The 27,164-nt window shown below is 38.2% G+C and overlaps 1 protein-coding gene across 6 annotated transcripts in view; it reads right to left on the bottom strand.

The window, feature by feature from the left end:
- The window catches only part of RBMS1 (RNA binding motif, single stranded interacting protein 1), a 219,006-nt gene that overhangs the window by 132,006 nt on the left and 59,836 nt on the right, over positions 1–27,164 (bottom strand). Inside the window, exon 1 of one of the 6 annotated variants that reach the window (XM_010858980.1) lies at positions 405–1,039. The exons of the other annotated variants lie outside the window; for them this stretch is intronic. The gene's annotated coding sequence lies outside the window, so the exon portion shown is untranslated. Of the gene's footprint in view, positions 1–404; positions 1,040–27,164 lie in introns of those variants that run through there. 6 annotated transcript variants of the gene reach the window in all.

Here is a 27,164-nt window from a genome sequence, read left to right as displayed (position 1 = left end):
ATGGCAACCCACCAGGCTCCCTTTTTTTTCTCCTAGATTCTTGGCCTCAGCACCCGCTGCAGCTTTGCACCCCGGCTCGAAGCCCCTTTTCAGGGCACCGCGTCGGGGATCACGCTAACACCTGGGTAGGAAGCCAGCTGGTCCCAGTTCTATCTTTTCTTTCATCCTTCCAAACTACCCCCCCCATCCCCCCTACCGTCCACCCTCCCAGAAAAGGTGCGGGCGATCACACCTACTTCAGTGAACACACCAGGCTTCCATCAAACCTCTGCAAATCCCCGTTCCCCCAATTCGCACGCGAAAATTTTAGCAGAGAAAATAAGTCTCCACTCCCCACCCCCTCACCGCAAACACGCACAGTAAAGTTCGTGCTTCATTCCTATGCCAGAGTTTGGCAAGCTTACCTTCGAGATGCCAAAATCAAACAGCGAAAATCATTTCAAGCCATCGGTTTAGCAAGCCTTCTCGAAAACTGGAAGAGTACGATCCTTCTATATTTAATTATTAGATACGACACAAATGTGTTCCACTGAAGGGACACAGAAACTGCAAAACAGGGACAAAGGGAGGAGGTAGTTTCCTTTGTTTTTTCAACTGAAATTATTTAAGGCGATTCAAGATGCCCCCACTTTTTTTGTTTTTTTTTTCTGATCAGCTTTGCATTCGTTAGCATATCAAGCCCAGATAGAACCTGAGCAATGCAGATGGCCTCTAGAGCAAGTTCCACAGGCAGTGTGTGGATGGGCCACTGGGACAGTTGGCCTGTTCAGCAGAGACTATCAGGGATAATATTACCACACTAAGCAGTCAATATTACAGCGTTCTTCCTTGGCCTCTGGCCTCTAACGCCTCCCTGGAAAGGGCCATCTGCCATGATAATGAAAAATCCTAACTCGGCTAAGAAGTGAAGGCACTCAACTTCTGGCTGCCCTAAGGAAAACAAAGTGGCCCCTATGGAAATCGAATCTTCTAGCAAAGCTGTGACCATTCAAAGGTGATACCAGCAGCAAGGAACTGAAAAATATCCAACCTAGATACCCTTCCCACTGCTGACCTCGGGAACCACCTCAGTATACAGAGGGGCTCCGAACATTTTCTGACAAAAGTGATGAGAATTATCAAGTCTCACCTACTTAAAAACTATATACACAAACTATACATATAATTTTTAATTCTTCTCGTTAAAAAAAGAAAAAGCAGCAGCAGTAACCTTACTCTAAGCACAGCACTAGGTGCACAGTTTGGCAAGTAAGAACTTGCTAAATAACATTCAGAGAAATGTATCTGTTATTTTAAATGATTGAATAAAAACAATGCAACTAACATTCAGTTCTGTGTTAATATATATACTATTTAGGACTACTCCATGCCATTTTGGCTGCTCCTTTGCTGTCTCCAGGCACTAGGTCCTTTTACCACAAGTCATCAAACACAGGTATAAAATAGAAGGCTTTAGGTAGAACTGTTCCAGTCATAGATGCCTTTTGCTGAGAACTTAATGCCCAAGACCCTAGCAGTTCAAACCTGTCATCTATGGAAAAAATTCCATGTACAACCTCAGTTGTCATGACTGGTCTCTTAGGAAACCACAGTCTAAACCACAAAAGAACAGCATAGATTAATTTTTCTATGGTTCTGCTCTAAGGTCATGATGCTTTGGATATTGTGCTCTTCTAGAACGGGAAGACTTGATTTGATACCCTGCAGTTGTTTTACAGGGTTAAGACAAGATTTTAAATGATAATACAATTTAAATTGGACTACAAGAGCAATTCTAATAACTAGGTAACTAAAATATACTAAGAACATTAAAAATATTTCAAGGACTATTTTTAAGAATAAAAATGATATCTAAATAGCAACAAAACAAAATGTTCTATATGGTGGATGGCATAAAAGGAAACAAGGAAAGGTATATATTTATACAAGGTCTACAAGCCAGGGTTCAAAAGTTCCAGACGCAGGAAGGTACTACACACTTAACTAAGCACTGCAAAGAAAGAAGATTGATTTTCCACCCTCAATGACTATAAAATGTAAAATATAACAAAGTCACTAAAACCCAAATAATTTCAACCTAAGAGAAATAACAAATCTTAAACCATATATATATAATATATACATATATAATCAATTATAAATACTCACAAGTGATTATTTATAAATGGCTACAAGAAGAGACACTAGTGAGATTCATCTAGGAAAGTATATTTGACCTTTGAAAAAAATATATTTTAGGACAAAGCAAGGAAGCATTCCAGAGAAACTCTTAAGTTATCGTGGTCAAAATTAGAGCTTTGGAATCTGCCCGGTAGATGCTCATCTTTCTGAAAGGGAAACTGAGACTTTGTTGAGTGCGCAGACAATATCCTCCACAGCCCCGCTCAGCTGGTGGGTAAAGCTGTGGGAATCTGACCCAAGAGCAGTCAATCCAGAGATAGGCCAGTGACCTATGACATGGCTGGGACTGAAAAAATGAGCAGAGCCAATCAGATCCTCACCCCTGGGAATCTGATTCACAAAACTGAACCAGTTAGGGAAGGGGCAGAAACTGCAAGAGTGCCAGGGGTAGAGTTGAGGCCACAAAAAGCCAAAACCATACGCAAGCCAAGGTTATGAGGAAGCAGAAACTATGAGTAACAGGAAGCTGACTGGCAGCAAACGGAGAGGCAAGCAGATGCCAGGAGCGGGTGAGCACTTGGCGGGGACATGATGAAGTCCCTGAAGCTGCTCTGGCTCTTCAGACTGACAACAGCCCCTCTGTGTGTATGGGTAACCAGCCCCACCCCTCGTTCTTCAGATAGCTTAAGTGAATCTGAACTTTGCAATCCAAGGGACAAAATTAAACAGCCAAACCCATCTGGCTCCACATTTCAGCTTTCCAGTGACTAGCCACATGGCTTTGGGCAAGCCAGTTAACCTCTCTGAGTCTCAGACTCCTCGCTGACTGTCCTAAGTGTATCTATGGTACTCCAACCAAAGTGCCCCACTCAATAAATGGCAGCTATTATTACTGTTTTCTCAGGTTTTATAGTGGTGTTTGTAGACTTAAGTGGGTATACTGTGTAAATAACTGCTATTAGTAAGGCTGGCTGATCATCAAAGAGCAGGAGCAAGGGAGCAGGTTGAATGGACAAGTTAAAAAAACCAAATTTAGGTAAGGAGAGCCTGTGTCTTTGAGAACTGTTTGCTGAATGGCTGAATGAAGATGCTTTCCAAGGCTTAATCCTAAGAGGTTAAAAAAGTTGTCTGACAGAAGGTCTGTTTCAAGAGCCTAGGTGAACTCAAGGTTTTCTCCCACGTTTGTTTTTGTCCTGTTTCCTTTAAAGAGGTTGTATGTTGGACCAGGGCCATTTCTGTATGAATGGGAAGACTGTGCGTGCTATCAGAGATCACACTGTGAGGCAGGAGGAGGCTATGAATGAGGCTAATAAGGACAGAGCCATCAGTACATGCAGGAGCCTGCAGCCTCCTAGAGGAGATGAGATTTCGTGATTCCCAAGTGTTTGTAAAACCACAATTTGAGAATCTGAATTGAGAAGACATTTGTCCCATAGAAATATTTTGAAAATGAGACTTTCATTTATAAATTTCACATCTCATTTCACTTTCACAACAACCCTATGAAGTTGGAAGGGTTATTAGGCTTCATTTACCAATGAGAGGAAAACAAGTGAAGACTCACTGACTTAACCATAGAGTTAGGAAGAAGCAAGCAAATGTTCAAACCCAGACCGAGTAAGGCTTAAAAGATCCTGTCCTGTGCTCCTTCAACACTATAAAGCTGGGACTCAAAAAAGCCTTATAAATAATGCTCCAATTCCCAGGTGAGTACTTGTAACCCCTACAGCACTGAGTTGCTGGACACGAATAATGCAAGGCATTAAGTGATAAGTGCCAGCCAAGTGGTACAGACAATTACGCACTGTGCAAGTCCACTGCAGGGTGAGATCAATACAGGATATAACAAGGGCGTGGGGAGCTCAGCTGTATAAATGTTTTTGTTTGAGGGACATTCAGAAAGAAGCATTCTGCAGATGAGAAAAACAAAAATGTGTGAGTGTGTGTGTCTGTATAAGAGAGAGAGAGGGGTGGTATGAGAGAGAACGTAGACATGGGGTGACTGCTGTTGAAATCATCACTTACTGATAAACTCCTTAAGGCAGAAGGAAAATCAAAAGGTAGGGGAGCCCCCCATTCCAACACATGTTACTGAGCCTCATATAGGAAAGAAAGAAGCCTTTGAATAAAATAACTCAAAGAAAGTGTGGTGGGAGAGCTAAACTTTGAAAGAAGGGGGGAAAACAGGGTGGGGGGAGGCGTGTAGAGAAGATGTCCAATGAGATAATAGAATACCTCTGTCAACAAAAGAGCAGACCTGTGGTAGGTTCTAATCCTCGATTGGTGCTAAGGCATTTCAAGCACCCTTTTTTATCTGAGTCACATTAAAAACAGAAAATAAGAGGGGGAAAAAGTTATCCAACATTACTTTACATTACAATATTTAAGGAATAAAATATAACCACATAGTAGGTGTTAGTGTAAGCAGCTCAAACTTTAAAAAATGTGTTTACAAAAGCCTCTAGCTCCCAGCAAAGCAGGAAAAAAAGAAAAAAGAAAAATATGAGGTCAGCAGATTCTTCAAATTTCTGTTCTTTCTTGATACAAAATAGAGTTGATAAAGTATCCTATTTCTAAAGGAGCAGCAATATTTTCTATTATTTACTATTTTGCTTTTTAAAAAATTCTACAATCTTATTCTAGACCTAAAGTCTCCCTAGACACATATAAAATCACTTGTGTATAAAAATGAAACTACTATAATAAAATAAAACTATAGCTCTATAGCTATAATCCTGGAAGACATATAGAAGAACATAAACATGGCCAAATTCTGATGAGTCTTATCAAAAGCAATATTCTAATGATTCTTAAATTTGTCCTGGTGAACAAAACAGAAGAAATGGGCTTTGCCCTACTGCAGCTTCTCTGTATGGACTAAAAAATGTCATTTATTGAGTAACTACTATATTCTAGGCATTTTCTCGGCAAGTTCCTCTCTCCCGCCCTCATTCTCTCTCTTTCTCTCTCTCTCTCTCTCTCTCTCTCTCTCTCTCACACACACACACACACACACACACACACACCATGAGAGAATAATAATTAGCCCATTTTACTAAAGGGAAAAGTGAGGCTCACTGTTGGGCTTCCCTGATGGTTCAGGCTTAAATAACCTTTCCAAGGCCACAGATCCAATATATGATGGAGCTGAGGTTTGAACTTAGGTCTTTCTGACTCCAAATTGCCTACCCCCAAGGATACTCCTGATGACTGTTATTACTATGATCTACAGTTCAAATCCAAACCCTGTGGGGGAAAACCTAAGAGCCCAAGCCTGGGTGTGCATCTCAGCTTTACCGATTACCAACTACATGACTTGGGCAAATCACTTTTTAAAAGATAAGAAATTACACTGAATTTCCATTCAGTTTCTTATGAGGACAAAGTTTTCAATATTAGATTATGCACTTAATAGTACAAATACATATTCTGACCCAACCTAGCTCCTAAATCTTATTCAATTAATGGTTGCTAAGATATAACTCCTCTTACAACCACTAGTCTTACTCTCGGGGATAGTTGGTAGAATGGAGTTGGGAGAGAAGCAGAAAAGAACCTGGGTTGGTGATTATATAAAAGGTTTTTCCAAAATCCTGAACTGAAACTGAGAATAGAATTTCCCTCGCAATCTAGTGGGAGACCATATTCGAGATTAGCTTCATTATGGGACTCATAAATGCTTATCACACAACTAACATCCTAATCATCATTTAGGATATTTATTTCTGTGGCACAACATCCTCTAAATTTCAAACAAATAATTTACACTTAAAAAAATTTTAGGTATAGCCTATCATAAATTAGTTACTTCCTTGCTCTTGCAGATTAGTTAATAAAATCAAAGCTCACTCAAATTCCTGGCATAGGTTCTCTGTAAGTTAAATTTCTTTCCTATGTTTTTCTATAAAAATAGGAAAAAATAGTCTGTAGTAATCAGACTATGTGTAAAGGATAAGCTGAAGTGAGGCAGGGAGGGGGTGATGTGCTGTGGAAACAGCTAATTATATTCACCTCTTCCTACATGACTTGGGAAGAGACAGAAAGTACTTAGGAAGTCTACAGAATTTGTGAAAAACTAGAGCCAAAAAAAAAAAAATCTCTAAATCATGAAAAACAAAACTCAAATCTGGAGTAACCATCACCTTTCCATAGGTAAAAATCAACTGTTTGAATGAAAATTTGGAGAGGCTGAACAACTACCTTGGACAAACAAAACCCTCATATAAGCCAAGAACGACAAACGGCATAAGACATTCCTAAATGCTGGGAGACATAAACAATGTCTATGCAAAACCTGGGATCCACAGCACAAATTAGGGTTTAAAGCATTCAAAATACAGAAGAAAAAAACAATAAAACAGTTTCCTTTCTCTTTAGTTGCTAACAGGAGCATTAAGTTAATTTTACCTGAAGAGGAGGATAACAGAATAATAAGTGAGAATGCTAAAAAGCTTTCTATTCTCCACTAAATTATAAATGTTAAGGTTCACATAAGAAAATATGAAATTAGAATAAATTTCTATTCAGATGGGGTAGATGAAGGCAAACTTTCCAGTAACAGCATATTTAGTTAAGAGTACTGCAAAGGGCTACATAAGGAGCTTATAAAAATTCCCTACCCTGAGTGTCTGGTTATCTAATACACTTAACATACGGGACAAACCAATGACAGACCTGTGGCAAATTGATACTCCCCAAGCGAAGAAAAGGCAAAGGAGGAAATTCTGATATTGTCATGGCAATATGACTGATCATGACATCAGCAGTTCCTAATTCCAAACTATAAAGAACACTCCCAGAATGCTGACAGCATACTAAAAAGATCCTCCCAGAACCACCCTTCCTTCACCTCCCAATCTAATATTTAATCTACTGGCAGACGTGCTGAAGTTTCAACTAAAGGATTATTCAATGTTAAAATCCTGTGAAAAATTCTTCTAAATTGGAGGAAGCACTAGGAGGAAGAAGTAGGTAATTTCTGAGGACATTTTTCAGACCTGTATGTTATACTGGGCTTCCCCAGTGGTTTAGCAGTAAATGACCCACCTGCAACGCAGGAGCCTCAGGAGATGAGTTAAGACCCCCTGGAGGAGGGCACGGAAACTCACTCCAACATTCTTGCCTGGAGAATCTCATGGACAGAGGAGATGTCCATGCTACAGCCCATAGAAGTCAGACTTGACTGAAGCGACTTGGCAGGCAAGCAGGCATATATTATATTACATTATTTTGTTATATTTTATTATATTATAAAAATATTATAATTTACAAAATGCTTTATTGTACATCTCATTAAAGTCTCAGGGAAGGTAGCAGGCTGGCATGATCCACTTGTTTTGAACAGCAGAGTGAGCCTCAGGTAGGTTAAACAATTTGACTTAGGTCATGAAGCAGGACCTCAAGGTTGGAAAGAATGATTAAATGCTAGTTCCCGTGCCTGACATATAATAATCACTCAAGAAATAACTCAATATAGAATGAATGTAACTGTCTCTCCTTGGACACCATGAAAGTGAAAGTGAAAGTTACTCAGTCGTGTCCAACTCTTTAGGACCCCATGGACTATACAGTTTATGGAAGTCTCCAGGCCACAATACTGGAGTGGGTAGCCTTTCCCTTCTCCAGGAGACCTTCCCAACCAAGGGATTGAACTCAGGTCTTCCACATTGCAGGCAGAGCCACCGGGGAAGCCCAAGAATACTGGAGTGAGTAGCCTATCCCTTCTCTAGCAGATCTTCCTGATCCAGGAATCGAACTGCGGTCTCCTGCATTGCAGAAGGATTCTTTACCAACTGAGCTATCAAGGAAGCCCTTGGACACCATGACTGATAATAAATTAAATCTATCCATATTTAGCCATTTCTTTAGAAGGTTCTTTGTTAAACAGCCTCCAATTCTGAACCTATTCATTATATTTCTACCCCAGGACTTGTATCTGTGTCTTCTGTAGATTGTATATAGCTTTTTTCTATATTCTACACTGCCTGACCCATAAAAGTGAGGGTGGAGTCATCTTACTTTGAGTCTTAACAATCTTGTAAGATTGCTTAAATAGTCTGTAAATCTCTAATGAGTTCCTTAGCCCACTGTCCTACACATAGTAGGTTCTGCTGGAGGTGTGAATGAATGAGGAACGATAGCTTTCTTACACACTCACACACAGGGAGAGACACAGACACACACACACATGACAAATGATGATTTGCATCCTCTTTTGAAAATGATCATGAGGTGAAACTAGAAAGAGCTGAATGTGAGAAATGGAGGGATCAAAGCTTAAAGAATACATTTTACAGCTTATATTAAGCATGATAAATTTGCATCCTAATCTTTCGATCACTTGGGATCCTAAGAGAGGTTGTAATGAATGTTGCATTTTGCATTTGTATGTTACTTATAATAAAGGAAATGGGATTCCACGATCAAATGGTTTCTCTCTTGACCTCAACTATTACTGTCAGAATAAATCTTCTTGCTTTACTTTTGAAGGGAAAGTGAAATGGCCTACAAATCTCTGAGATCAGTTTCCTATAAATATTTGGATATAAATATAAGATGCCACTGATTATAATATGCTTAACGATTACAGAGATGTTAACATTTGAAAAAAAAAATGGACAATAGCAATTACAGAACATCATAAATTGTAAGATGCATCCTGATTTCAGCAATGCTGAAATGTGAAAAAAGTGAGCACTAGAATCTGTTCAGAATGGCACACAGGTGTGTGAAGACAGTGCATGGATACCGTGCACACACATGTTCATCTTACAGCTTAGGCTCCAGAAACACATTTTTGCAAACACTCATTTTTAACCTTCACAAGAACCCAGAGCTACTAGGTGACTGCAAGCAAATGACTCACACCGTCAGTTTTTCCAAGATCTGACTGTGTCTTACTAGTGAGCACAGTCTCCACGAGTCAGAATGAGAAACTTTACCCTAATCTCACAAAGGAACAAACAGAGCTGTCAGCTTCCCTCTCAGCCACCCCACCTCCTAACAATCACCTCAACTTCTACCCCTAGTGCTTTAGATACAGAGCACATTTATATAAGAAAAGTGGAAAGGAGATGAGCGTAAATCTGTAGACATTTATCAGACTTCTCCACTCCACGTCTTGTTATCAGTGCTCTAAAGCTGTCAGTTACAAACAAAACTTAAGAACATTCATCCCAGATGTTACTTCTTTACCAAGTTTAAGTCACACAAATGCATGCAAGTGGGCACACGCACACTCAAAAGGTTGTTCAGGGCTGTTCTGGCACTTAGCATCAATTCCAACCTAAGAGTCTACCTTTTAGCAAAGCCTGGAGTAGTAATTCTCAGTCATCCAGCACTTCCATTTGGAAAAGTAATTTTTATGTGAATCAGGTAACTCGGATAGAAAGACATATCTAAAATGGTTATCACAACTCTTAAAATTGATATGAAATTACAAAGTGAATCAAAACAATAACTTAGCAGGTGAGATGACTCAGTTATAGAAAAAGATATAAATGGTTCACACTTAGAGCAACGACTGTTAGTAGCTGTTGGAATCCGAGGGCTCATATTTGTTCAGGAATCAACCAAGTCCCATTTCCTCCTCCTTCCTCATGCACCTTTCCTTTTAGTCATTTCATTGCTGATGTGAAGATAAAACCCATAGGAAAAAGTGAAACAAACTGGTCAACTTATTAATTCACTTGAGGTTGGTCAAAATGTTGGTTGGAGGTTATCTATGAATTTCATTTATCTGTAACTTTTCCCTTGTTATAAGAGAAAATTATAATTGATTTCACACTGAATATTACCTTATAGAAATTATTAACACATCCAACCACCAATATATTCCAAGTCCCTAACTCAGGACCTGGCACACACTAGGCATTCAAATATTGGTTTAATGAATAAATAAGCAATATGTTTAAAGTGCATGAGAGTCCTTTTGAAACACATATTATTATGTCCTAAAGTACAACCAGCTTATGATTTTAAGATATGCTAATTCAATGACAGATTATAAATTTGAATTTACTAGCCAAACTTCTTCAGTATTAAAGAATATCATTCCAGCTTCTGTAATTCATGATTTCTTGAGTGATTTGAAAATATATTCTATTTAGGGGCTCTTTTAAGAAGTTTTAGACTTCATTTAAGCTATTTACCAGGGACATCATTTAAGTAAATCAGGGTACAAAATATTGCAAATCATGGTAGAGACTTTTTCCCATTTCTATACCCTGTCTCCTTTCTTTTAAAAAAAAACATAATTTAAGTTTTGATAATTACCAAATTTTTAAAAAGTAGATATACAAACTCTTATAATTGAAAATCATGTAGATTGGTTCATTTTATCACATGACAAATTCTATCAGTAAATAAGAATAGGCAAATTGTTCATAATTGTTGAAGATATTCCCTCTGCTGCTGCTACTGCTAAGTCGCTTCAGTTGTGTCTGGACTCTGTGCGACCCCATAGATGGCAACCCACCAGGCTCCCCTGTCCCTGGGATTCTCCAGGCAAGGACACTGGAGTGGGTTGCCATTTCCTTCTCCAACGCATGAAAGTGAAAAGTGAAAGTGAAGTCGCTTAGTCGTGTCCGACTCTTCGCGACCCCATGGACTTCAGCCTAGCAGTCTCCTCCGTCCATGGGATTTTCCAGGCAAGAGTACTGGAGTGGGGTGCCATTGCCTTCTCCAAGATATTCCCTCTACTTTAGCATATATTTGAAATTTTTCAGAATTGAAGTATTTTGAGATGATACAGTGTACTAAATGCCTCGTGAGGTTGGTTTTCAGAGGACTGCAGAAACCAAGGCAAATTGATTCTTGGTGCTCCAACAGCTAGGAATTTTTCTTTGAAATAACTACTCTATCTGTCCACTTTGCTCTTTTCTCCTAAAAAGAGAAAAACATTTAAAAAGTTGATATATGAGACTACAGTCTGAATAGTACAAGAGTGACAGCAAATCTGTTGGAAAATGCTATCTAATTCCAAGTGATGAAACATATCAGGATTCAGTCAGTTTCTACAGTCGACAGTGAAAATGCCCATCTTCTAAATCAGCAGTGCCTCTACGGTCCTTACTGATTCTCTTTTCATTTTCATCCTTACTGATTCTCTTTTCATTTTTGATATCTTATATCCATTAGTTTCCTCAGACTAGAACTGCTGGAATCTCTTCTGTTTCTTCTTCTAACCAGTCCTTATTTGTTCCAAATTGATGTCTGCATTGCTTCTAAAATACTTTGTTATGACCTCTTTGGCCACATCCCTGTACTTCCTAACACGCCCACATCAAGTGCAATTTCTGATCATCCCGGGTAAAGCACTCTTTCTAACTCCTTTCCTCCTTTACCTCTCTTCCGGCTACTATTTGTGTTTTGGCTGCAGATGAACTCACTCTTTTCTGGCTCTGAGTTTTGCCAGGAAACAGCCTCTGTTTTTCCATCAGCCAAACCACATTCATCCCTCCCTCTGTTTGCTCTGTTGAAATCACAGCTCATGGTCCACCCCCTCTGAGTTTTTCCTACTTTCATCTATTTTCCAAGACCTCTTGCTATATTTTCTAAGGACTGTATTAAATGCCTAAGTTAGGTCAATCTAATGTCTTTACACTGTAAACTCCTCTACTGATGAAACCATGACCAAGATTTACCAGGTACTCTCCAGTATTTACTATGTTAAAAGGCATCCTGTGAGCACTCAGCAAGTACTTATTGGCCTGGCTTCACCATAAATCAGTTGTTCTTAGTCTCTTTTCCAGTCCAGCACACCTGAGGAATACTGGACTGGATATTCCCATCAGTCACTGTGGCTTACTTCTATATGATTCTGTGTCAAAAAGGATGAAGAAACACACTCCCATCCTTATCTGAAAAACACTGTTACAAATAATGAACCAGAGGGTAAGTTATAAGAACCCAGAAAAAACAAGCATTTAATTTCAGCTCTACTTATATAGATAGAGATAAAAGAGATGGGCTTCCCTGGTGACTCAACAGTAAAGAATTCTGCAATGCAGGAGTTGCAGGAGACACGGGTTTGATCCTTGGTTTGGGACGATTCTCTGGAGAAGGGCATGGCAACCCACTCCAGTATTCTTGCCTGAAAAATCCCATGGACAGAGGAGCCTGGAAGGCTGGTCCATAGGGTCGCAGAGAGTCAGACACAACTGAAGCAACTTAGCATGCATGCAGACATAAGAGAGATGTCTATAACTTGTATGTTACAGAATATAATGTTTTGTTTTTTTTTGTGAAAAAAAAAAAAAAAGAAGTGCATAAAAATTATAGCCTCTTGACATAAGAGGCTTTGGTACTGATGAAATGTTTTCACAGGTAAGGATTTATTTTATTATAACCCAAGATGGTACCAAAATGTATTTCAGAATGACTAAAGCAGCTGAGAATTACTTTCTCCTCATGACACAATTTTCCTTGAAATTCCAGTGGTTAATTCTGTCTTCCCCACACCAAGAGGCATCTGCCTTTTCCATGTTCCTCTTCAATGCAAAACAGCACAGCCCTTGAAACGCACTCTGTCTCATATCACCTCCAGATCGTCACTGCTGTTTATAGTGTGGAGTAATGTGCAAGGCATGGGCTTTCAATAAAAACTGCCAGGTTCAAAAGAAAATTCTAACACTTGATAACTTAGGAATCTTCACCTAAATCTGTTTAACTGTAAAACGGGAAAAAACAACAACACCTCTGTTACGGGGTTTGGGGAAGAAAGAAGCAAATAAGACAGTTCAGTTTGTAAAATTACAAGTCATCTTCATATATTCACCTTCAACATAATTTTGCGCATAGCTAAGAGCTTTTCCTGCAAGGAGATCCAACCAGTCCATTCTGAAGGAGATCAGCCCTGGGATTTCTTTGGAAGGAATGATGCTAAAGCTGAAACTCCAGTACTTTGGCCACCTCACGCAAAGAGTTGACTCATTGGAAAAGACTCTGATGCTGGGAGGGACTAGGGGCAGGAGGAGAAGGGGACGACAGAGGATGAGATGGCTGGATGGCATCACTGACTCGATGGACGTGAGTCTGAGTGAACTCTGGGAGTTGGTGATGGACAGGGAGGCCTGGCATGCTGCGATTCATGGGGTTGCAAAGAGTTGGACACGACTGAGCGACTGAACTGAACTGAACTGAAGAGTTTTTCCTAGGTAATATCATGTCATCTAAAATCCCAGCTTTACAGGTTGGTGCTTGAACTCCACTTCAAGAAAACTTGCATACTTGCTTGACTTCAGTGACTAACACTGTTGCATGCCATCGAGTCCTGAAATGCCCATTTTTCTATCTTTTCTGTGCTCTTATTAATAAAGATAATAGTTTGAGATAACATTTTTCAGTGCATAATATGTGCCAGACATTGTTGTTAAGTACTTTATAGGCATTGCTTCATTAATCTGACACCACCATTATTCTTCCCATCCCAGATGTAGAAATGTAAGCTTCCCCTTCATTCTCTGTATCCTTTCATTCTTCTGCTCCATCTGGTCATACTGCCACCACCATTACCAACAGCACCCCCACCATACACACACGTTTCACTTTCTAATGAATCTAAAGCCCCAAATCAGGGACACCAAGTTTGTTCTTTCCAGTGCTCAGCATCCACAGCCATTTCATCCTGTCTTACACACAAGCAGTTCTGACCATCAGATTTTTCCATTCCTCCTCCTGCATTGCTGACAATGGCAAGTCATAACCATGCTCACTGGCTTCATGAAAAATTCACTTAAGCATAACGCTCACTTTACTCATTTCCAAGTGACTTCCTATCTCATCCCCCACAGAATTCCAAACCTTAAATTTTTTTCCCCTAAAACTGGAAATCTCACTCTTCATTGAAAAACGATAACATAGAGATCAACGGACATTATTTATGTGATGATCAAATATATATTTTTACTTGGCATTCTTCACTACTAAGTAGTAGAGACGTTCCCTGTTCTTCTCGAGATGTAAATTTCCATCTGAATCCTTGATTTCAAATGAATTTCCCTATTACTTCCTCTCCCATCCCCCACACATATCTCCCCAACCCAACTTCTATATCTTCCTTTTTTCTTCCTTTTTTTTCTATGAAAGTAATACATGAATATATTTTCCTTTTAGAAATAACAGAAGATGCAATGGCTTTTTCTTCCTGTAAACTAACTTGTTTAAATCTTTTCTATCCTAAGAGAAGGAAAATCGCTTCTTTGCTTCTTAAGCTATTTTATTCTTTCTCTTATTAATTGGCAAAGTTCTTAAAAGACCACCCATCAGTGGATGTTTATACCTTCTCTTTCCCTTCTAGCTACAGACCACTGTGATCTAGCTTCCGCCCCTACCACTTACCCGCAGCTGCCTCTTGGCCCTCATTCAACATGATTTAGTTCTGTAACTCACCTTCATGGAATTCTTCATAAATGTCTATTCTTTCAGTCGTCCTCCTTTGCATTCATTTTCTTCTCTGCTCTAGATTCTACTCTATATATGAGTTCACCCATGACTAGCACTTCAGTAATCACCCTAAATAAAGGAGTCCACATTTAGAGAGCCAATCCTGGCTTTTCTCTAGGGGTCCAGTCCCATGGTCCTAGCTGCCTTGAGCCTCTGTTTCCCTGCTCAGCCTTCACTGTGTTATCTGTCTCTCTCTCTCATCACCACTGAAATCTATTTGCTCCCTATCATGGCCATTTGTAGTGTACTTTGCTTATATCCAACTGTGCATTTCACTGGAATTCGTAGGCTTGTTAAGAGCTAGGGGTCTAGCTCAATGGCTTGCACACAGTTGCAACTCTACAAACAAAAGTTATTTTAAATGTATTGGTATATGAGTCCAAGGGGAAAAAATCTACCATTTTCATAAAATTAAAGAGAAAAATTTTCTCATGCTCATGTAGCACTTTTATTATCTATTTTCTTTTTGTTTTCACACAGAAAGTCCTCAGAATTGGAAAAGCACTTTTCCTCTAATGAGGGAAAACACTCTCAAATGCCTTTGGGAACGCTGATCATTTCCAAAGTACCGGAAGAATGAAAGCCCCATTAACTGCCAACTTTGGATAGTCATGCTCTAACAGGGAAATCTGAGCAACTGAATCTTTTTTTTTTTTAATGTATTTTAGTGAATATTGAACTGCTCTTCAGGTGCTTCTTCAACCCAAGTTTTGGATGAAAACTTTTAAATGAAAAACATAATTGCCCATTTGGATCTAATCATGCCTACCGTCTCCTCATAAACTATTATACAAGTTGCAGAATCTGGGAAAGATTTTTACAAAATAAACTTTAGAACCTCCCTTTCACCTTTATTTAAAAAAAAAAAAAAAGTGAAGGACAAGGAATAAAGAATTGAGAACTCTGACCTGGTGTTAACTTTTATATCCCAAGCAACCAAATGCTAAAAGATTAGCAGCTATTGGAAGGTAGAGGACTTACAAAACAAGCATAAAAGGGGATGGTCGCCTTAAGACAATGAGGAATTGATCATCTCTTCATTGTTGTTTAGTTACTAAGTCATGTCTGACTCTTTGAAGGTCAACCTCACAGACTGTAGCCCTCCAGGCTCCTCTGTCCATGGGATTCTCCAAGCAAAAATCCTGGAGTGGGTTGCCATTTCCTACTCCAGGGGATCTTCCTGACACACCTATCAAACCCACGTCTCCTGTGCCTCCTGCATTGCAGACAGATTATATCTTACTAGCTCCTTAAAAATTTGATTGAAAGAGAAGATAAAGTAATACCCTAACAACATGCCTCATCTATTCATTCAACCAATATTTGCAGGGAGTTTACTGTAGTCAAACCTTTGGGAGCTGTGCACAGAGAGGGAAGCCATGAGGCAGTTGAGGGGCCATGACTAAGCTGAAGCTGGGAGGAAACAGAAACAATGAGACAGAGGAATCATCACTTGTAATAGTGACTCACAGGGCAAGGATTTCCAACAACACTGAGACTCAGAGGAATGGAGGAATGAGCTTCCAAGAGACAGCAAGAAGCAAAGTAGCCAGACACAGAAAGCAGCTAAAAAATGAGCAACTGGGGGACAGAAATGAAGGACACTCAAGAAGGAAAACTTAAAACTCCTGTTCTTTGATTGGTGCCTTGAACTGAGACCAGTCATCCAGTTGGTTTAACAAGGCCCACAGCCACTATGGTTCCTGCCAATCCCAAGGCCTGGTAAGGCAGTCTTCATGGGTTCCCTTGAGGTCTGGTCTCATAAGAGACTCATGATTCCTATTCATACATTCTTAGAACAACCCCACCCCCATTAATTAACAATCAGTAGAGGGTCTCTATTACTTGCGACTAAAAGCATCTTGCTAAACAATACTAACACAGTTATATAAGAAACTGCTTCTTGAAAGTTAGAACTTAGCAACAGCAAGTCATTTCAAGAAGGAAATAATTTGATGTCAGGCAGAACCACCCGCTTATTAAGTTACTAAATTATCTCCATTTCTTTCAAATCTTTATTATTAACAAAATTGCCCTAATTGCACCTACATGATCAGCTGGTATCTTATCATCCCAATTAAAGTGTTGCTATTTTCTGTATATGAGAAAACCAAGGTTCTTACATACAATCTGAGCTGTCTCAAATTCTTTAAAAGGAATGCCAAGATATAGGTTTCTCTCCCCACAAAAACAACAACAAAAACCAAAATGAAACTCCAAATATGTCATTAATGCTTATGTATTTCAATGTCTCTAAAATGACCATTTAATATACCATTTAATATATGAGATGATGTTATGTTTCAAATTCTTCTAAAAAGTGTACATATGCCGGATTGTCTAAATAAGTTTTAGAGATTCTATTTTGGGTTTAAGTGTATATCTTCTAAATCAAAGGAAGCACTTTTTTTTTTTTTTTTGCTATTAGAAGCCAATAGATTTTTGATAAGATGGTCTTAAGGGCTGTGTTATATTTTAGGAATGAGCACTTCCTGTCCAGATTTGCCCTGCTGCCTCATTCCTGGTGACTTTTAAACCATCTCGGGTCACAGTGGCCTCTCTTTAATTAGCATCTCACTGGAGCGAGGGGAGCATGTCAAAAAGAAAAGAATGCATGAAGACATTATAAACAAAGGTCTTCAAGGCAACTTGGGAGATTTCGTCAAGGAGTGAAGAAAGCCTCGCTCCCTCCTTTGTTACCAAAGTAAGCAGGAAATGGTTTTGATTTCGACAAATTGAGAAGGCTGGAATTTTTATATATGTTTGTTAATTCTGGCTTAACATGTCAGACTTTCTCTTTGTTTCAGTTTGATGGTTTGATTGAAAACCATGTAATCACTATTGAGTCATCAGAAGAGTGATATATAAATGAAACAACTGATTCAGTAAAAACTTTTCCACCTAAAGCATGATTCCATTAACAATGTCCAAATTATACTGATACACATTTGTTTCTTTAAAATAAATAAGTACAATATTTAGGACAGTAAAAGTTAGTAATATCTATCTAAAAGATATTTTTAAAATAGATATTAAGTGGCTAAAACTGTACTTCTCATATCTCTACGTGTAATCAACTAACCTTATGAGGCCAGGAACAAAAACTCTATTTAAACTAGGTTCATTATAGTGAATGAATTAAAAAAAATCAAAAACAAACTTGCCTGAAACTAAGAATGACAATTTAAAAAATCTGAGAAGCTTAAATATATATAAACATATGCACATATATATGTATATCTATCTATCTATATATATATGAGTGTGTGTAGATAAAGATACAGATTCCATACAAATATAATTCCAGAAGGGAATTATATTTTCAAAATACCAAAGAGGAAAATTCTTGCAAATTAAGATGGTTTTGTGTATGAAGAAGCAATGCTTTTAGATGATTAAATCCTCAGTTCAAAGCACTGGCACCGATTAACGGTTTCTGTTGGGTACTATTTACAAGAAACCACCTCAGCAGGGTGCCCATGCCCAGTTTCATAATCACATAGTACACCCGCCCCACAGGATTACGTTCCGGGCAAGTTTGAATGTTAAGTTGAATTTCATTCTCTTCAGGAAGTGACTTTTACTCAAGATTGAATACAGCTGTTAGTACAGACCACTGTTCCAAAAACACTTCTATGAGAACTGGAAGAAAACACCATTTTAAGAATTGCAAATTCACTTTCATTATTCCAGATCCGTACAACTACAAAGGAGGGGCTTCTTTGGTCCCTGATAGTTGAATTAAATTTTTATATGTATTCAAAAGAAAACATACTGCATGGTTAAAAGATGGCTGTAAGACTTTCCAAGTACTTTTGTAGCCTATATATTTTTCATAATCAAAGGATCAGTTTGTAACAGATTTAGTGCTGGTTTTTTATTTCAAAAATCAATGTTATCCTAACACTTGATTTTTTTTCCTTAAATTCCACTGTCTCATACAACTTGGTTTTCTCTTTATATTCACAGAAATGAAGTCTGGCAAATCAAGTGGGGCCTCAACAGAGGAAATGCTGCCAGCTAAAAACACCGGATGTAATCGAGACCACAAGAGACGCATACTTGGTTATACACGTCGAACTGAAAAGAGGTATTGGAAAGAAAAACTCAATTTTCATTGGATGGTTTAATTAATTTCGTGAAATCTTACTAGTTCATAGTTTACTCCCAAACAAAAAATATCCTGACATTATTTGGATAATCCTAGGTTCTACTTTCTGGAAATTTTAAAAAGCAAAAAAGCAAAAAAAAAAATCTCTGAATTTTCATCTACCACCCCTGGTCATCCTGCTATCTCTGTGAAAGAGAAGAGAGGGATGAGGACCTCAGCCTGCCAGAAAAGACAATGCAGGATAAGTAACTTGGGTCAGCTTCAGTAAAGAGTTGAGAAAACAGCATTTGTAAGAATGTTTTTTTCTGATAGCATTATAGAAAATGTCCTTTCTTAAAGAATTAGAATAGATCTGCCTGTAAATGAACAGACAACAGGACTAAGTTAACTCTATTTGGTGGTGGGGTGGAGATAGGAAAGCTTCCTTTACACAGTCTATTGTCCCTGTTTTTCTATTCCCACCCTTTGACGTGGTGCTTCCTTTTGCACAATGATGGCGATGGCTATGAGGAATGTTGTTTCTCCACTGGCTAAGAAAATCTGAACTCGAACTTTTTTTAGAGGAAAGTAGAAGGTTTGGGTACCTCTATTTTTATTTTGTATTTATTTATTTTTGTTTTGGCGATTAGTGTTTCCCAAGTTTCACATTTCAGTAACTATCTATTGCTCTCTTTCTAAATATTTTTGCAGTCAAATACATTTATCTGCTCCAAAAATAATTCTTCAGACAAAAACTAAAAATTCAATTTATTTTTCAGTGAAGGATCAATCTATTTTAATTGTCCAAATATAATCATTTTCACTTAAGACCTTGATTGATGGGTCTTAAGTTTTTATACTTAAAAACAAAATCTCTTTTTAATTTTTTTCATATAATATGATCATTGTTTCTTAGGAAGGTGAACATTTCTCATAAGAGATGAAAGAATCTACCATAACTCACACAGGAGAAAGCACCCATCTCAGTGAGAACCAGTGATTTTTGAAACTACGTTCTGTTACATATGTCAGCCATCTTAGTATTTCAAGCAAGCTCTTTGAAAAAAGAAAAGAAAACCTACTGCCACTAGAGGGAGATCCAAATTCCCTTTGTATCAATAAACATGTAGAGTGCACTTAACTTCTGAAACAATAAAAAGTATGATTACTGTACATTTTGTTATTAAATAATAAAACTAAATCAGGAATTAGGCTTTTAGGGGACAACATTTTCCCCTTCAACTAGCATAACTACTAAGAATATATTTGATGGTTTTTATGCAAAGATAGAAATTAAAAATGATGCATATTAAAAATGACAAACCTTTTTAATTTCTAGAAGTAGTATAGGTTGAGTTTATTTCTAACTGATTATTCATTGAGAGTGGAATCTCTTATCTATCAAGCTTTACTTAATAACTGTCCATACAATGTTTCAAAGATGGCTGCCACAATCCCTCCCAGTCTGCATACACTTTCCCAATGCGCGTTTGCTCTCCTCAGTCAAGACTTGCAATCTATTTTTCCACCTGCTGTATGTAGGATGGTCTTGTGATGGATCAGAAGTATATAAACATATTGTTGAGTAACCTGCTGGTCTAGGTCTTAAAAAGCCTTCAGTCAAATGTCACATAAAGAAGCCTGGGCTCCTCTGTATCCAGGTAGAGAGCCCACATGGAGAGAGAGGTCCTACAGAATGGGAAGCCAGGTGGAGGGGAACAGAGGCACTCCAGCCAAGAGCCACACACCTGTGAGGCACGTAAGTACACTTATTTTAAGACATTCTATCCATAGCTCTGCTCCCAACTGCATGCAGCTACATGAGTGACCTAAAGTCACACTGGAGCCGTCCAGCAGATCCCAGTTAACTCAGGGTATTGTGCAAAATAATAAATCATTGGTTTAAATTTGAGATGGTTTATTCCTCAGTATGATCTTCCCTGGTGGCTTAGATGGTAAAGCGTCTGCCTACCTACCAGGTCTCTGCAGGAGACCTGGGTTCAGTCCCTGGGTGGGGAAGATCTCCTGGAGAAGGAAATGGCAACCTACTCCAGTATTCTTGCCTGGAAAATCCCATGGACGGAGGAACCTGGTTACAGTCCATGGGGTCGCAAAGAGTCGGAGACGACTGAGTGACTTCACTCATTCCTCAGTAATAGATAACTGCAACAATAAAACCAGTAAATACATCTGTATGTGTTTTGTAGTTTTTAAAAGCCCTTTCACATCCACAAGCTCCTATAGCCCTACCATGCAGTAGGAAACTGGCTCGGAGGCAAAATACCTTATCCAAGAGTTGAGAATGCTTAAAAGCAAATGCAAAGTTAACATATAAGAGAGATATGTTTCTCCTAAGAAAATACTGCATCTCTATTTTTTTCTATTTTGTACCCAGTATAGTTGTTGCTATTGTTCAGTCGCTCAGTCATGTACAATTCGACAACAACAACTATAGTAAGGATCACCAAATAATCATGCAATTGACTAAAAATTACTCTTTCTTGTGCTTTTTTTAAAAAATAAGAACTGGTTAAACAATTTTTTTTTCTACTAGTCTTAAGGATTCAAAAAGTAATAAGCAACTTTTTGAACCTATGATTATTTATGCACACTTCTAGTTTTGTTTTGATATTTAAGAACTATTGATCATCTAAAGTTTCTATGCACAAAGCACTGGCATCTTCAAGCAATTTAAAATTTGAGAATATCCATCAAAAATTCTTACCTTCTGGAGATGACTTTGTCACATATAGAGTTATTGAATAAGCATGTTGTGCACCTGGAACCAACATAGTGCTGTAGGTCAATTATACTTTCAAAAAAAAAAAGTTCTTGCCTTCCTTATTCTCAATGCATCCACAAATTTTGCAACCTCCTATCTTTCTGAGCCCCAGTTCACCAAAGTAATGATTGGACGCCTAGTCCCAGGCCCTTTGCATTTTGATGCCCCTTCCCCTCCTTTCCTTCCTTCAAGCTTTCCATGAGACTGCTTATAATTGAAATGGACACACAACTCCAGCTAGAGAAAAATCACTAGGGTTCTTCCCTTTAATGGCTAAGTTTTCCTGAGGGGTGGCAGGGTGAATGGTCTCAGAACTCAAGAATGGTCACTGAGACAATAGAACCAGAATAAATTGGGAGGAAGATGACCAGGTTATCAGAATAAACCAAGTGGTCCACATCTAATACTAAAATTCAAAAGCCTTAGATCCAGACTGGTAGTTCTTTCTCTTCTGAGGAGGCATCTTATTACCAACAAACTTTGGTAAAGTATATTCCAATTACCTGTATAAGTTATACTACTTCTTTTCCCTGGACTAAAAAGTACAAATGAGCACGATGAGTGCAAGTGTAAACTCCAGAAGCTGGAGGCTGTTTAATTAAATAAATATGTAGATTAAGCATCTTCTGCTGTATACCTTGTGGTAGTGATTTCTTGATTTTAGGGTAAAGAACCAAATCTTCCACACATGACCCACAAATCCTTGCAAGAGTTGATGCCTGTCTACCCCTCCAGCACCATTCTCTTCCCACTCACTGTGTTTCAAGTACACTGGTCTTTCAACACTTTGTATCTTCAAGGTAACCGATCCAGCAACATGCTTTTTTACACACTGTTCCCTCTGAGTACAATGCTTTTCCCCTTCCTCTGCCTGGTTAACTCCTACTTATCCTCCAAGTTTCAGCTGACACCACAGACAGCATTTCTATCAGAAAATCATCTCTCCCATCCCCTAGAAGAGGCAAGGTCCTCCTCTTGTATCATTTCACATACAGCACTCAGCATGTCTCCTTTTCTAGACTCATCAGGCTGCAGTTTAAATTACTGTTTAATGTCCATCCTCTGACGAAAGCTCCTTGAAAGAAAGGGTCATACCTGTTTTGTTCTTTGTTTTGTCACTAGTGTCTCATACAATATAGAGTAAGTACTCAATACTTTATATTGAATATGAATCTGTTATATTTAAGGAACTTAATATATATCTATATTTAAACGTGTTATTTTATGTTGTATATTATCATATCATATCATATTGTATTATAGGTGCTTCTGAAGATACAAAGAACAATCTAACCATTTCAATAAGAGACAGGCACAAATGACCAAGTGACAAAGCAGAACCTGAACAGTAGTAATATGATGGAGATCTAAATAATACACAGTAGGAGAACGGGGAGAAGGAGACTGACCCAAATGGTAACTACAGATAACTTTGTGGAAAATATTCTGAAAGGGCTTGCAAGAAAGGGCAAGGCTGACACAAATACATTTCTCTGGCCCACAAGAAACAGTCAAGTTCACAAGTGTTCATCAAACCAACACTCTTCTTTCTTCACCGTTCCTTTACACCTGGTGTCTCAAATCCTTTCCCAATTCTAGGAAATAAAAGAAATGGTGGTTTCATAGGACACTGGCAATGATTGTCACTCAAAGAAATGTCATTTGAATGATAAACTGTTAGACTTATGTGTAGAGACTGACTTAACCCCTTGTAGCAACAACTTGGCATCTGTGAAGGAATTCAGACTAGGACCTGAAAACCAAGCCTGGCCAAGAAAAGACTTCAGCTAAATCCAGACATAAAGACTGTAAAATGCTTGGGAGTGGGGAGAGAATGGGCAGACCATGCTGGTAGCCTGGTGGCAATGTGTCTAAGAAGGAACCAGAGCTTTGAGGAAAGCTAGGCTTGCTGCAACTCTGCGGGGAAATGTTTGTGACACGTTGACGTGTCATGACAGAGCGATTGGGAAACAAGCATCTCATTTAATGATTTGGAATTCTGGACAGATATGCTAAGTATCCTGCCCGACTGCCAAAACAAAGCCGATTCACACATGGTACATCACCCTTCTTACCCAATCCTCAAGCAGTTCATAACAGGTAAGTCCAACGAGAGGAGCTATGAACTATCGTCTCTTCTGAGGTTCATGCTCCTAGTGAACTGGCTGAATCTCCTGGGAAAGAACCTATTCTCACTGGCTTGGATATAAAGTTAAGAAAGTAAAGTTAAGAAAGTCTGGTTGCAGAATTCAAGTTTTCGGCAGCAAACATTATTTTTAGCTTCACAATTAAAAAATGACTGAAATTTGGTCCATGTAGCAAACATTAAGTGACATGAAGATATAATTTTGTTGCCTGGCTTTGCATAAATAGCATCAATGTTAAGGTGAAAAATGGGCTTCCATTACTGGAAATTCATTTGGTAAATATACTGCTTACACAAATTTTTCTGGTTCTGATCCAAAGAAATGTGAGTTGGTTTTGAAGACTTCTTTTTTTACACCATGTCTCCACAGTGCTATCTTACAGCTTTTTAAACAACTATTCATCAAAAGTGAATTTTAATTCCCAAGTATATTTTAATATCAATCTCTCAACACACAGCACTATAATTTAGAAGCAATCTAGAATATCCAGAAACATGCCTGTACAACAGAGCTGCACCACTTAAGTACGGAATTGTGCAATCTGCGTTTACTTTGGGTTATGTGATAAGGACTCAACTCCTAATCATTTTAATCACATATTTTTTATGACCTCTTTGTTTAAAGTCAATATTTTAATTGGCATATATCAAGATCCAAACACATCTTGGATCAGAAATTTGTTTAAACTGAGAAAAAGCCTAGAGCATGGTGGCCTAATTTTCACTTACTAAAGGAGTTTGTAATAAACAAAATTTTTAGAGATAATGAAACAATACTCAATAGGAGAAGTGTAATCACTAGCTCAAGAGATGTGTTTAACGAAGAAGACGTGAGTCTAGTCCATTTAAAAACTAAACACAGCCACCTCTACACCACTATTTTGGGTGATACATATAAATTAAATTCAAAGATATTTCCAAAATCTTATTCTAGTCAATAGTTACAGCCCATCCAGTTACCAACTCTTTCATCAGCACTACTAAAACAGAGAAACACTGGACATGAGTTTGATCTCTTTTTTCCCACTGTGTACCTGAAACAAACAAGCATGGAAGAGGAAGCCTTTGAGGGAGATAGATAGCAGGAAAAAAAACAGCAGCAAATGGGTTAGAAAATAGTCTGTAATAGTGCCATCCATTAGAATCTTCTATAATGATGAAAATGTTCCACATGTTTACTGTCCAAAATGGCACCTGGTGAGCTCTTGAAATATAGCTGAGAGTTGACTGAGGAACTGAAGTTTTTATTTTAACTAACTTAAATTTATTTATTTATTTTTTAAACTAACTTAAATTTAAATTGAAACAATCACAGGCAGTTAGTGGCTACCATATTTGATAGCACAGGCCTATTATTTAGTGGATCCCTGACAACCAAAGAAATAAACTATTATACATGCTTGGAGACACTTGGAGAAGAAACAAACTTGGAGACACTGCAGATTTGGCTCCAGATCACCACAATAAAATGAATATTCATTTTATTCATTTATTTATTCATTTATATAATGAATATATATAAAGGTTATGTTTATACTATACAGTAGTCTATGAAATGTGTGATATGTCTAAAAAAAACCAATGTTACATACCTTATTTTAAAAACACTTCATTGCTAAAAAAATGCTAACCATTATCTAAACCTTCAGTGAGTCATAATCTTTTTGCTGGTAGAGGGTCTTCCTCAATGTTATTGGCTGCAGAATGATCAGGGTGGTGGATGCTGAAGGTTGGGGTGGCTATGGCAATTTTCTAGATGAAGACAACGATGAAGTCTGCCACATCAATTGGCTCTTCCTTTCATAAATGATTTTTCTCTAGTATGCAGTGCTGTTTGATAGCATTCTGCCCACAGTAGAATTTCTTTCAAAATGGAGTTAACCCTTCCAAACTTTGCTGTTGCTTTATCAGCTATTAATATTCTAAATTCTTTGTTGTCATTTCAACAATCTTTATAGCATCTTCATCTAGAGTAGATTTCATCTCCAAAACCACTCTCTTTGCTCATCCATAAGAAACAACTCCTTGGCAATTAAAATGTTATCGTGAAATTGCAGCAGAGCAGACACATCTTCAGGCTCCACTTCTTCTTCTGGTTTTCTGGCTATTTCTACCACATCTGCAGTTACTTCCTCCACTGAGGTCTTGAACTTCTCCAAGTCATCCATGAGAGCTGGAGTCAACTTCTTCCAACATCCTGTTAAATGTTGATATTTTGACCTTTTCCAATGAATCACAAATGTTCTTAATGGTAGCTAGAATGATGAGTCCTTTCCAGAAGATTTTCATTTGACTTTGCTCAGATCCACCAGAGGAATCAGTACGGCAACTACAGTTTTACAAAATGTATTTCTTAAGTAATAAGACTCAAAAATCAAAATTACTCCTTGATGCATGGGCTGCAGAATGAATGTTGTGCTGGCAGGCATGAAAACATTAACTTCATTTTACATCTCCATCAGAGCTCTTGGGTGACAGAGACACTGCCAACAGGTAGTACTATTTTGAAGGAGTCTTTTTTCTGAGCAGTAGATCTCAACAGTTGGAGAAGGAAATGGCAACCCACTCTAGTATTCTTGCCTGGAGAATCCCATGGACGGAGGAGCCTGGTGGGCTGCCGTCTATGGGATCACACAGAGTCGGACACAATTGAAGCGACTTAGTAGCAGCAGCAGCAGATCTCAACAGTGGGCTTAAAATATTCAGTAGATCATGTTGTAAACAGATGTGCTGTCATTCAGGCTTTGTTATTCCATTTATAGAGCACATGAACAGCAAATTTAACATAATTTTTATGCTAGGATTTTCAAAACGGTAAATGAGCACTGGCGTCAATTTAAAATCACCAGCTGCATTAGCTCCTAACAAGAGTCAGTCCATCTTTTGAAGCTTTGAAGCCAGGCATTGACTTCTCTTCTCTAGCTATGAAGTCCTAGATGGCATCTTCTTCCAATAAAAGGCTGTTTTGTGTACACTGAAAAATCTGTTTAGTGTAGCCATCTTCATTAATTATCTTAGCCAGATCTTCTGGGTAGCTTGCTACAACATTAGCACTTTCTGCTTCACCTTGCACTTTGATGTTATCAAGATGGCTTCAACTTCTTTCCTTCAACCTCATGAACCAACCTCTGCTAGCTTTGAACTGTTCTCCAGCAGCTTTCTCACCTCTCTCAGCCTTCACAGAATTGAAGACAGTTAGCCTTACTCTGTATTAGTCTTTAGCTTAAGGGAATATCGTTGCTGGTCTGATCTTCTATCCAGACCACTAAAATTTTCACTATTATTAGCAGTAAGGATGCTTGCTTTCTTATCATCTATGTGTTCACTGGGGTGTGCTTTTAAGTTCCTTCAAGAACTTTTCTAGTGAATTAGAAGATAGAATGGTAGAAATAAATGAATCAGAGAGGATAAAAGAAAAACGAATTAAAAGAAATGAGGACAATCTCAGAGACCTCCAGGACAATATTAAACGCTACAACATTCGAATCATAGGGGTTCCAGAAGAAGAAGACAAAAAGAAAGACCATGAGAAAATACTTGAGGAGATAATAGTTGAAAACTTCCCTAAAATGGGGAAGGAA

The sequence above is a fragment of the Bison bison genome, unplaced genomic scaffold (genome assembly GCF_000754665.1).
Source record: "Bison bison bison isolate TAMUID 2011002044 unplaced genomic scaffold, Bison_UMD1.0 scf7180017864452, whole genome shotgun sequence".
Taxonomy (NCBI): Eukaryota; Metazoa; Chordata; class Mammalia; order Artiodactyla; family Bovidae; genus Bison; species Bison bison.
This window is presented reverse-complemented; position numbering and strand designations above follow the sequence as displayed.